Raw genomic sequence first — 12,575 nt, forward strand, 5'->3', positions numbered from 1 at the left:
TCAGCCCCAGGCTCATGGCTGCTCTGTGGCTCTGGTGTGAGCAAAAGGGACCACAGGCATGCAACTGGTGATTTACGACTTTTCTGCTGCTATAATTCACTTCTAGAACCTTTCTAGGAGTGGCGGTTATGAAGCTTTCATAAGCTCCTGTTCTCTCTCCAGCCCCTCCTCTCAGATAATAAGATTTGGGAACACGGTGCTCCCTCCCAGCAGCCACTAGAGCACCCGCCATCTCTTTCATAAAACTGAATCCTATTATGCCATATGGGGAGAGAATGAATTCGCCCCAAATTATCCCCTACCATTTGCTATTAGCAAAATGTGCCATTTAATACCTGAATCCTCCCCCAAGCTGAGGAGTCCTCTGGTCACCCTAGGTCTCATGTCTGTAGCATTTGCGGTCCAGTTTCCTGGCCACTGACTCACTATAAGCTCTGGCACGGGGACCTGAATTGAGTTCACGGAGACTCTGAGAGGTTAAGTAACTGCCCTCAGGTCACACAGCGCTTTAACGACAGAAGGGTTTAGAACTCATATTTTAAAGCGTTGCTTCATCCAAAAGCCACCGTGTATGGGAAAGACTTACAAATTGTGAAGAGTATCCAATACCTCGCTGCTATTATTACTATTTGTTTTTGAAGCTTGTGATATTCTGTGACATCCAGGAACATCGGAGCAGGAGTCTGACTCCAGAAATTCTGAGGTACACAACTGCACTCACCACACTGAAACATGGAGAAGAGAGTTGTGGGTCACCCCACGATCTCGTTCCTCAAGTGATTCACCGCAGGATTCTTTGAAATTCTGAGATTCGCTAGTTCCAACTTTCCCACGTATCCCATACCAGTGGTTTTTTTGGGATTGCTTTCACATTTTCAGGCCTGTTTTTGCACCACCTCTCTTAGTCAGCTACTAAATTGCCTCACTTCTTTCGAACTTACTCTTTTTAGGCACCCACCTTGATACTTCACAAATAGAAAAGCAGTATTATTTGCCATTATAGACGTAACCCCAAAAGGGAAAGCAGTGAAAACAAAACAAAAAGAGAAGTCTAAAATTCCAGTTACCGGCCATTGATTACCAACGCTGGGAACCCAAGGCCTGCCCGGAGTCCCAGGGGAAGACCAGCAAGGACTGCGAAAAGGTTGGAGACACATTAACACCTGACTGAGACTTATTTCTCGAGATAATGAGAACTGAAAGAGAAATATCTCAATCATAATTCACTGGTATTACGTGTGAACCGCCCCCAACCATCCCCCATCTCTTACTGCCCTAGACCAAAATTTCCCTAATTCTTTTTCAAATACAAAGGCTCCATTTGAATGTCAAAATAGCCATGCCTCTCCACGTGGTAATCACTGTACATTTCTGTCTATATTTAGAAAGCACATTTTGCACAGAATTGGTTCAAGGGCCCCCTCTAGTAAATCTGTGCTCTGTGCTTTTGCGCAGAGTCAATATGCACCAAGGAGCCCTTGGTGCCCATTTAGAGCCACCAGCTCTGGTGAACTTGAACATTTGCTTAGAGACGGGGAGCTACTGAGCAGAGAAGCTGGGGCTGAATCTGAGAATTGAGACATTCGATTGTTAGGATTTGCTGCCTTATGAAAGTATTTGGAAATGAGGCAAATTGTTTTAGGGATTACAGCAATGTAATGGAGTGAGTCAGACGCAGCTGAGACAGATTTGATTAATAGTAATTTCAGAAAGACAGTGAGGTCTTGTGGGACCATGTGTTCTGTCCCTCGCTGGGAAGGCTTTATGGCAAAAGTGCAGTGACTGGACAGAGTGTTAAACTCTCTGTCACCTTTTAGTCAGGAGATTTGTCACATGGGGACGCTTTGGTACTTAAAGGACCTCAGTTTTGACTCCTAATGAAAGAGACCATGGAAAGATCCAGGAGTGGGTTTCCAAGCAGGGAGTAGGGGGACGGAGGCAGGGGGGCATGGTGAAGTGGGGGTGATCTTCAGAGAGTCACTCCCCTTTGTGGCTTTCAGTTTCCCAAGCTATAAAATAAGGGGGTTAGAATAATCTCTAAGAGTGCTTCTGGCCCTAAACTATCATTTTATTAGTCTGTAATATCCCCCTGCCGCGCCCCCGCCGACACACACATCTGGTCTTGGCATCTACATTTGTCTGGAATCTTTTGAGGGAATGTGAGCATGTTTGTGACTTGGTTTTTCCCAATCCAGTCTTGAGATTTCTCTCCAATGGAACAACTCATTTTTCAGGGATTTGTTGGAAGAAAGGCCAGATCAATGCTCAGATTCTCATTCTTCTGTTGCAACATTGATTGGAAATAGGGAATCAATATGGAGCTGTCAATCCGAATTTCAGATGAGCTGGGGTTGGCAACAATACTGGGGAAAAACAGTTTTCAGTTATACCCTGTGGTGGCACCACACCACCAAGAACAGTCCTGGGTCAGCAGAGGGAGTGCCCCCGACAGAGTCCCTCTCCTTGGTTCAACATGGGTAGACAAGTTGGGAGGTCCAGGGTGGGAAACGGGGAGGAAGGACAAGGTGAGGGGCAGAAGGGAGACTAATAGGCAGAGGGTAACCTAGGGAGATGTGCAAAGGGCTGCAGGAGAAGCTGCAGCTGCGGGCTGAGAAGGGAAGGGGGGGAGCGGGGAGAGGAGAATGTGAACGTGAAGGTGCCTGAGGTGCGGCCAGGGCTATAATCCAGGGGTTCAGTGAGCACGAGAGAGGGGCCCTCGACTGCACTTAGTGGGAGGGTGGGGGCTTTCCAAGAGGCTTTGTGAAGAAAGCGACTTTCACAGTAGAGCTTGAAGGTGGGGTATGGGGTTGACCTGGAAGAAATAGGGGAGAAGGAGTGCTTTGAGTAGAAGGAAGAGCACGTGTTCAGTTTAGAGGTGAGAGAGGACTTGGAGAACTGAAAGAAGTTTAGTGGGTGTGAGGAGGGAAGGGGGGGAAGAGAGAGAGAGAGAGAGAGAACAATGACAGGAGTTCCCTCAACAGTGACAAAACATTGAGTCTGTGAGGTTGGGAGAAATAGGGATTGGCCCCCCTGGTCTGTGTGCTTACGGTGGGTCTAAAAGTTAAGGGAAGATTACTTCTCCCTAATCCCTTTACAGTAAAATGATCCATCCTGATTTCTCAGCTGTTTCTGGTTATACTGAATTGTGTTCTGGTGAAGCTTGGGAAATGGGCCCTTCAAAGACATCTCTAAGTGGGGGGTGTCCAACTTGGCATCCAGGCAACTTGCCTCTGACTTGGGCCAGATTATCTCTCCCTTTGTCTTGGCAGGGAGATGATCCAATGAGAGGGTATTGATTCTGTGCAGAAAGCACCTGGTCAACTAGTCAAAGGTTGTTTGAAAGTCTGCTCTGTGCTTCCCTAGGTATTTACTCTGACACAGTGTTGAAGGTCACTGTGGAGCAGAGGAAAGCACATTAAGGTGGGAGCTGGGGAACAGGGCTGTGGATGTGGCTCCAGCTCCAACTTCCTGTGTGGTCTCGGGCTCATTCTTTCTCCTTGGTGGCCCTCAGTTTCCTTCTCTGTGGAATGGCAGGTTGGCATGAGATCAGGCATCATGAACTGTCCTGTGTGGAGTGCCCACCTCCGTTTAGCTGGTGGTGTCTGCTCAGAGAGCGGTTCTGGGGTTTAGGGAAGGTTGCAGGATGGATTGTCTGTCTGTCTTGTCAGTCTGTTGAGGGGCTAGACTGGGGAGTGCTAGTTTGTCTCAATTTTGCAGGCCCTCTTGCTGTGAAATCCTCTCATCCTTCTGATTTATTAATCAGCCACTATGGGGAGACGCAGAGGACGCAGAGGAACATGCCACTGCCGACAGAAAAAGCCCTCCATGTGGGCAGAGTCTGTGTCTGTCTCCTTCAGTGCTTGGCGCGTGGTAGCAATCAATAATCATTTGTGGATGAATGGCCTTTGCCCTCTTGTTGTTTATAGCTGAGCAGATAGAACAGTCAGGTCCATAAACAATTATCGGAGGCTGCCGTCCAGCTCAGGTGGCAGGACTGGATTGCTGTGGTGGTTCAGAGAAGGAAGACAGTGTTTAGGGGAAGGTGGGGACATGAATCAGGGAATTTTCCTGAGTTTTATTAATTTTAGACTCTGCATTTTCAGAGAGAACCAACATTTGCCATTGTCCATGTTGTGCACTTTGTGGGGGGGGAAACTTTCTTTCTTCCGACTGTGGGCTGTCGGGGGGAGGGGAAGGGGGAGAGGTGCTGGGGAGGGCTCCATGTCCTAGGCTCCTGGGAAGAGGTGAGGCTGGCACTCTGTGGCCTTCTGGACTGGACCAGTTGCCTGTCCCCTGGCTCTGACATCTGGGAACCTGGGGGTTGCTGTGCAGTGTGGGCCCTGCTGGTCGCCCTCATCTTGGCCTGGGTTGCATCCTTAGGTCAACATCTGGCTTTTCATGGCCAGCTGTGCAATTCTAATTTTATTTGATTGCAGTAAGGGGCTTAGGCTGGCCAGGGAGGGCCTGACATCTTATTACTCTCGCTTCACGATCTGCTAAACACCCCTGGGAGCACAGTGTCACAGTTGGCATGCTCGGGGCCCAGTTCTCCCCAGGGACTTATGGAACAACATCTCTTTCTCCCTTCCTGACCCACCTCCCCCGGCTGTATCTGCTTCCTATAAGAAAACCTTATCTGTGTCAGAAAGCACGTGTATTTGAATATGATTCTCTTGTGCAGGAAGATAAGATCTTGGATCCTTGGAGCTGGAAGGAACCTTGAGACTCCATCTGGTTCTTCCCCTGCCCCTAGGGAAGTGGAAGTCTCTAGGGATCTTTCATATACCTTATCATTGCTTCTGGTCTGTCCCTCTGGATAACCTTCCATCTACTAACTCTCCTGCTTTACTTTCTGTATCTCTACAAAGCAGGCTGGCAGTGGGGGGAGGCTCCTCGGGAAACTGAAGGAGGCCCTCACTCTCAGGGTTGTGTTGTCCTTCCAGGGGCCTGACAGTGAGCCCCTCTTTAAATTTGGTGTCCTGGGTGCCTCACTTGCCTCACCCTAGTCCTGGCCCTGCTATGGCATCGCAGAGAGCCTCAAACCCAGTCCACCCAGGGTAGAATTTCCTGTAGGTAATCAAATCCTATAGGTAATCTCCTGTAGGAGATGGCGTCTGTTCTTCCCGCAGCCTCTCATTTTATTTCCAAAAAGCTGTGTTTTTATTTTCCTTGTTTGGTGGCGAGAAGCAGCATTACATATTTTATTTCATTTTATCCTGCCAACAGCCTGAGCGGGAAGATGTCTGTCCCATTTTACAAGTAAGACAACTAAGGCTTAAGACTCGCATGGCCATCTAGCTGTGGCGCGTCACACTGTATTTGCCTAACTGGCGTCAAGGTCCTCCTTCCCCTTGCCCCTCTCCTCCTCACTCCACGTGTCGGGTGCAAGGCTGGAATCACAGCAGCCCTTGGTGTTTTCTGGTTCAAGCTCAACCTTCCACTCTGTAGCTTCCCTTTCCTAGGGACTGGGGCAATCGACAGGTTACGTAGGCAAGAGCCTGCAAGAATGGTGTCTGCACATTTCCTTCCAGGCTCTTAATAAGTGTGGTTTCCATGAGGCACAGAGCCTGGCCCGTGGTCGGGGCTCAATAGATATTTGTTAAGTGGGTGATAAGCACCTGGCATTCCAGGGGAAGCAGAATTTAGCTGTGCAGGTTCTGGGCCTCAGTGATGTGATTTGACTGCAGTAAAAAAAGTCCCGAATTCTGGCCCTGTTACCTTTAGTCAGTCCCTGGGGAAAATACTTGATGTCCTCTGGGAAAATCCAAGGCAGGAAAATAGGAGAAGGCATCCTTTTCTTCTGGGAGTGTCCACAGCCCTCCCATGGCTTGACTCAGGCCGGTGGCCTAGGCCAAACCCATGTCTGTGCATAAACCTCGCATTTCTTCGCATGTAGGTCCCTAATTACAATTCTACAACAACCATCTCACCGGCTGTCCCTCTGTGTCTCACTTGGGAACATTTTCCCGGGCCTCTGACCATCAGTGTCATTCTGCAATGAGTTACAGTGTGAGGAATCCAGAGGAATCCTTCAGAGACTCGAGTGCTAAAGAACAGGCCTATGGGCTTTGCTCTGCCAGAGTCTAAGCTCTTAGCAGGTCCTGCGTAATCAGCATGCGTCCCACGGGCTGGACAGGAGAGCAAATGGCCCTCATTACTTTTGATGCAGCTTTCTTTTTAATCAGATAAATCTCACTGGAAAAGTATGTCTTTCCAGAGAATGGAACTCAGGGCTTCTGGACAAAAAGTTTTGGGAAGAAAAATTGTACTGATCAGCAGGGCTTGGTCATTTGAGGTTGCCAGGACCTGGGAGTGTAAATGTTGAGGAGAAATAATAATAGGCTAAAAACAGATGAAGACGTGATATTAGCTCATGGTAGCGAAAGCTCCCAATCACTTAGCACTTAGTATGTGTGGGATACCTTACATGTGTCACTGGATTTAATCTTCTCAACACTCCTATGAAGATGACAGCATTACCTCCAGTTTACAGGTGGGGAAGCTGACGCTTGCATTGTCAGAAATGGAGCCAGGTTGTATAGCTTATAAGGGGCACCACCCCCAGTCAGCTGGCCTCTGAACCCCACGCTATTAACTGCTACACTCTGTAGACTCTTCCAAGTGATAGTGATTGCAGCCCCTCTGAGGAGCCACTGTGGTTCATGACCAACTGCATGACTCTCGGAACTACCAGTGGGAATTCTGGAACTCTGCGAATTGGAAAGTATGGGTTGAGAATAATACATACAAATAACGCTTTCCATGTATATGGCACTTCCAAATCTGTCACTGCATTTGCTTCTTGTCCCATGCCCAGGACAGCGTCTCCGTGTACAGGTGATGACCTGGAGGCTCCACTGGAAGGTTGAGGGACCTGCTCAGGGTCTCAGATGACAGAGCCATAATGTGACCAGGATCTCCAGGTGTGGTCTGGGGCATCCTGACTATTTGGCCATTCACAAAAGACAGGAAGGGGTTGGGCGAACCCTTCTCGGCTGTTCATTAAATTGTTCCTCAGAATTTCTCTGGCATTAGCTTGACTTTCATTTAATTTTTCCATCTCAATCCACTCATCTTTAAAATATAATCTGCCTTTGGCAACTGCAGGGGTTGCTTGAATGGCCAAAGGCCCTGTGCTTTTACAGATGCTGTGGCAACAAGCTCTTCTCCTTCACAGGGCGATCAGCCTTTTTCATTCACTAGGCACTTTGGCGTCATCATTGTCTCATTTGAGGTAGCATTGATTTATTATTCATTTGTTTGCTTATTTGTCCCAAATCATTTATGAAGTGCCTACTGTAAGTCAGAGATTGTACCAGGTGATTGAGCAAAATATGAATAATATAATAATAACAGCTGGCCCACGTGGAGTAATTATAAAGTACCAGGCATTACACTAAGAGCTTTATTTTTGATATTTAGTCCTTAATCTCCTATAGGTTGGGGTCATTATTTCCATTTTACTGATGAGGAAAATGAGGTTCACAGAGGTTAAGTAACTTTTCCAGGTACACCTGACCCGACAAACTTCTCTCTTAACTGTATCAGTAGTGAATACGCCTTAGCCCTTACTTTGCACTAACTCCCAAACTAAAAGAGGAAGGCCTACGTGAAGACACGTAAGTGCTTGAATATCTGGGTCTATTAGAAAAAACATCATTTTCCCTCCCAAGTCTATACTAGCTCAGGTCTGTAGTGGAAAGTAAGCCACTTTGCAATGAAACCAGAGGAAATGCATTAACAAAAAGGGGCTCTTTATTCCCAGAGAAAATAGAAGTTTTCATGAGTGGAGCTTGGATGTGTGGCCCTCAAGCATCCGGGAGACTGATGTCAAAGGAGGGTGTTGAGAAAATAAACAATCCTCGCTGAACTCCAAGGAAGAATGACCTTAAATTGTAGAAAGAGCAACTTGGATTCAAATGTGAGGCTGCCTTTAATCAGCTGAGTGACTGGTCTTCAGAAAGAGACCACTTAACTGTGAGTTGAGAGGGTTTTGTTGAAGTGGGTATTTGTATGTAAATACAGAGTTTTCCGGAACCCCCAGGGCTCTAATACTTCTCTAAATAGCCCTTGTTCATTCCCCTGAATCTTCTAAGACTGAGATCGCAGCTCTGCTCAGTGGGGTGGAGCTTCTTTGTCTCACTCAGCAGGTTGCAAAGTGCTGGGGAAGACAAAGAAGGGGGTCCTAGAATTGTGGGACCTGGTCATCTTGTGCATTAAAAAAAAGACATTGAACACCTGTTGTAAGTTAATGACCATCTATTATGATTCTACAAAATCAGTAGGGATGACCATCTCCACCTTATAGAGAAGGAAACAGACTCAGAGGTTAGCTAACAATGATAGCAATTGCTGTCAGTGCTTGACCACTTTCTAGGTGCCTCGTACAGACCCGAAAGCTTTTCCATACATGCTTTCTAATCCATCCAGCAACTCTGTGAAGTAGGTACCAGTTTCTCCTCCATTTTTCAGATGAGGAAACGAAGGCTTGGAGAGCTTAAATGACCTAATCAAGGTGCTCTGATGGCGGAATTGGTACATGACTGTAACTGAGGTGGAATTTTGGCGTAAGTTTTGGAGCAGTTGTTCATGTGTGCTAAAACAGCTCACTCAACTGCAGTATGCATCAGGTTAAGTCTCTGCTCCTCTGCGGTTTAGTATAAGCTTCTGTAAGAAACACCGACTGAGGAGAATTCAGCGTTACGTGTCAGTGAAGCCTGTGGGACCCAGTGAGACGGAAGGAAGATAGATGGACGATGAGGGAACGACAAGGTGCCCCCTTCCTGGTTTGAGGATGAAGGAGAGCTAACGGCAGAAGGAACGCAGGGTCACTGCTGAGTCTTTCTTTTCCTTCTGGGGTTTCTTTCCTTTCTACCCCATGGGATCCCCCAGTAGGGAGGGATCTCTTCATAACTCACAGGGGGACCACCCAGGGGGCAATTCCAATGCCTTGCCCTTCTTGCTGCAGGTCTCAGAGGCAGAGAGAAGCCGCCCCGGGGATGGGGCAAGCTACCGATGTGGAGTCAGAAATCCCGGGTTTGACTTCTGCCTGTTCCTTCCTTGGGTGACCTTGAGCCAGCCCTTCATCATACTTAAGCATCAGTTTCCTCATCCAAAGAGTGCAGATACCTTCTGTCCTAACTTATAAAGTACTATTTGAAACCATGTTGAAGAAAGCAGAAGGTGCTACCCAAATAAGAAGTCCCTTCTGGACTGAAACAGTGGCATGCTTCATGGGCTTTGCCATCACACTCAGGCTCTGCCATCTACCAGCTGTGTTGCCTTGGACACACCACTTATCCTGTCTTTGTTTCTGCATCTGTAAAATGGGGGAAATACTATTTGCTGCTCATAGGGTTGTTGTGAAGAGTAATTCTTTTACAGTGTTTATTTTGGTACCTGGCACATTATAATTGTCCAGTACAATTTTTATTGATTCAGAGAGAATTGGTTGATCTAGGCTCTTTGAGAGGAATAAATAGATGGACTTCTAGAAGCTTCTTTGTGCTTTGTGCTTGAATGTTCAAGGACCACCCACTGTCACACCTAAAGGAGCACTTTGGGGGATCCTTCTCCTATGCTCCTAGTAATTTATCTGTTAAGTAGTAAATTAATAGCATTACTTTGGCATTTCAATCAATAGGATTAAGATGATCTGATGGTAACAGAGTAGTAATTGCTGCTGCACAGGTGGAAACTGTCCAGTGGCAAAACCTGTTCTTCACAAGCTGGCTGGCTGCCCCAAGACCAGATTCTTTCAGCCCTTTTAAAAAATACCATTGTCATCTGATGATTGAAACAATAAATGCACATTGGAAAAATACAATGAGGTTCAAAGAAAAAAATAAAACCCCCCTGGAAATCCCATTATCTAGATACCTACTGTTACCATATTAGTACATTTCTTCTGGGTTTTCCTTTTTCCTCTGTAGATTATAATCGGTTTCATTTCCTGCTTTTTTTTAAACTGAGGATTCTAAATGAGCATTTTTCTCTTGTTATTAAACCTTTAGAAACATGATTATAAATGACTGCCTGTGCCAGAGTGTGGCTGTATTAGCATTCACTTAGCTATCCCTCTACTGATGGGCATTTGTATTATTTTCAATTTTTAGCTATTATAAGTGATGCTGTGAAAACCTCCCCTGGTCACAAACCTCTGTTTATGTCCTAGAAGCAAAATTGCTGAGTCAAAGAGTATGACTCTTTCTAAGGCAGAAAAACCCCATCAGTGTAAAGGAGGTTTGGTCTCCCCCAACCCCAGGACCAGCAGGCTCCTCATTGAAAATTCTTTGTAAGGTGGAATCTGCTAGGGGCAAGGGTTGAAGGAAATGGTGGGACAGTGAAAATTAAAAGAAGAGAGATGACCACTTTTATCTTTTTCCTTTTTCTCCATTAACTCAGATTGCCCAAGAAGCCATGGACATTGGCGTGTGCTAGAGGGGAGAAGGAGAGACCTTTGTGACAGTGTAGGTCACGAGTCCAATGTTGCAGGTGCAAGACATTTCTTTTTTTTATATTAAATTGCCCCTGCCTATGTCTTCTGCCTGGATCACATCCAATTTTTTGATTGCTGAAAGTACTTAGATGTAATAAGCCTCCCATAAGTGCTTGATTTGAGAGGTAGGATGGCACAGTGGATTCAAATCTGTCACACAGCTGTGGGATCTTGGGCAAGTCACTTAACCTCTTCAAATCTATTTCTTTATCAGAAAAAGGAGGGCAGTAGTGTGCTCCTAGGATTGTTGGGGTTGAAGGAGAAAACGCATGTCAGGTGTGGAGATGGCGTCAGACACAGAGCGACCACTTGGTGTGTCCGCTACTATTACAAATACAAATTAAAGTTTTTGTGAGATTCTTTACTAACGTTTTATGCCAGTCTAGGTTACACCTAATAATTCTGAAGAGCTTCAGGAAAATATGAAGAGTAAGAGAGGCAGGGATGGCAAGAAGTAAGGGGTGTGGGCTGCGCTTCAAAGCTTGGCCCATTTATTATATTCCATCATAGGCCCTGCATTTTAAGAGGGACATTAACAGGTTGGAGCAGGTCCAGAAAGGAACAGCCCAGCTGGTAAACAAACTTGAAATTGACCTGTAAGGAATAATTAAAGACTCTGTGGTTGTTTGGCTCAGAGAAGATTTAGGCAGAGAGATCATTTTTTACAAATCTCTGTCGGGTTGTCGTGGGGAAGAGGGACTCCGTAAAATAATATTCTCGAATATTGACTGTTTGCCAGGCACTGAGTTCAGCCCTGTGCAAGTATTATTTATTTTTTCCTCCCCCAAACACTAGATGACCATATTTGTGTTCCTCTCGCACAGATGGCAGAAGATGGCTGAAGTGCCTTGGTTGAAAGTGACATGACTGGTAGGTGGTAGGTAGGAATAGAACCAGATTTTTCTGATTCCATAGCTGAGGTACCTTTTATAGCCCACTGACTTGTGCCAGGTGCCAGGAAAGGCGGATGGGACTTTCGGAGTTGGAAAGACCGTGTTGACCATGAGGACTGCCCAATAGCGGAGGAGGCAGCGTCAGGAGGGACATGTTTCTTGTTGCCGGAAGTGTTCACGGATTAGGCTGAACCCTAGGCAACATGCTGTAAGGATGAGTCAGCTGAAGAATGGACTAGAATTGTGACTTTACCACTTACTTGATGACCTTGAGAGTTGCTTAACATTTCTGAGCCTCAGTTTCTTCTTCTGTAAGCGAGGAATACTTAATTCTAATTTTAGGATTGTTGGGAAGAATACAAAATTCAGATCAATTGCTTAGCCAAGAACCTGGCATACAGAAGTTGCTCATTGTGTGTTAAGTGAACAATTATCTATGGTCTTTTCCTTTGCACCTGTGGTTCTCATTTATATAATGTCTCTGTCTATTCACGTCTTCCCTGGGGTCAAGTCCGGATTTGGCGATGTCACCTGCAGAGTGGGTATTCTCCCTCACTTCTACAGAGGCCTATATCTGCCAGGTTCTGTCCTCTCAGGCAAATGACAGGTTGGACTTTGAAACAGGGGCAGTGGAATAAACAAAAAGAAAGCTTAGACTGAAATGTTAGGCAACAAAATAGATATTATTGGAAGAGAGAAGAGAACCATTTCACCTACTGATCAATTATCGGAGAGCCCACCATGTGCCCAGCACTGTGCCGTGTGCATTAAGGGTGTATTCAATCAGTCAGAGGTACTGTCTTTGTCTTCAAGGGCCTCAGGGCCTGGGATGGCTCAGACAACTCTGAAAACTGGAGAATAGGACTGAGTGTCACTCTGTGCTAACTCCCTTGGCACAGGGCTATTAGGGAAGGGATGCTTAGAGGCAGGAGGTTGAAGATGACCTTGGAAGATCTGTTGCTGGCCTGGGATTTTCTCTGTTGGGTGGTTCCCAGGATTGTATCCTTGCAGACACAATGTGATAATGTTGCAGCTGTAGCACCCTTGGGCGCATCCTCTCGTTTCCCCAGGACATCCCTCACACCTGGAAATATGCTAATCATCATTGTCCATTGTCAGGCCCTGAGGAGGAGGCGCTGCCCTCCTTCCTGGACAGGGACAACCAGGCAGCCCCCATCCCACCT

At 46.4% G+C, this 12,575-nt stretch overlaps 1 protein-coding gene and 1 long non-coding RNA gene across 2 annotated transcripts in view; one reads left to right on the top strand and one right to left on the bottom strand.

Moving 5' to 3' along the window:
• Nucleotides 1-12,575, top strand: part of LOC113263985 (uncharacterized) — a 389,471-nt gene that overhangs the window by 58,195 nt on the left and 318,701 nt on the right. The gene's annotated exons all lie outside the window — the stretch shown is intronic.
• Nucleotides 1-12,575, bottom strand: part of GLRA1 (glycine receptor alpha 1) — an 80,527-nt gene that overhangs the window by 51,637 nt on the left and 16,315 nt on the right. The gene's annotated exons all lie outside the window — the stretch shown is intronic.

This window comes from Ursus arctos, unplaced genomic scaffold (genome assembly GCF_023065955.2).
Source record: "Ursus arctos isolate Adak ecotype North America unplaced genomic scaffold, UrsArc2.0 scaffold_15, whole genome shotgun sequence".
NCBI lineage: Eukaryota > Metazoa > Chordata > Mammalia > Carnivora > Ursidae > Ursus > Ursus arctos.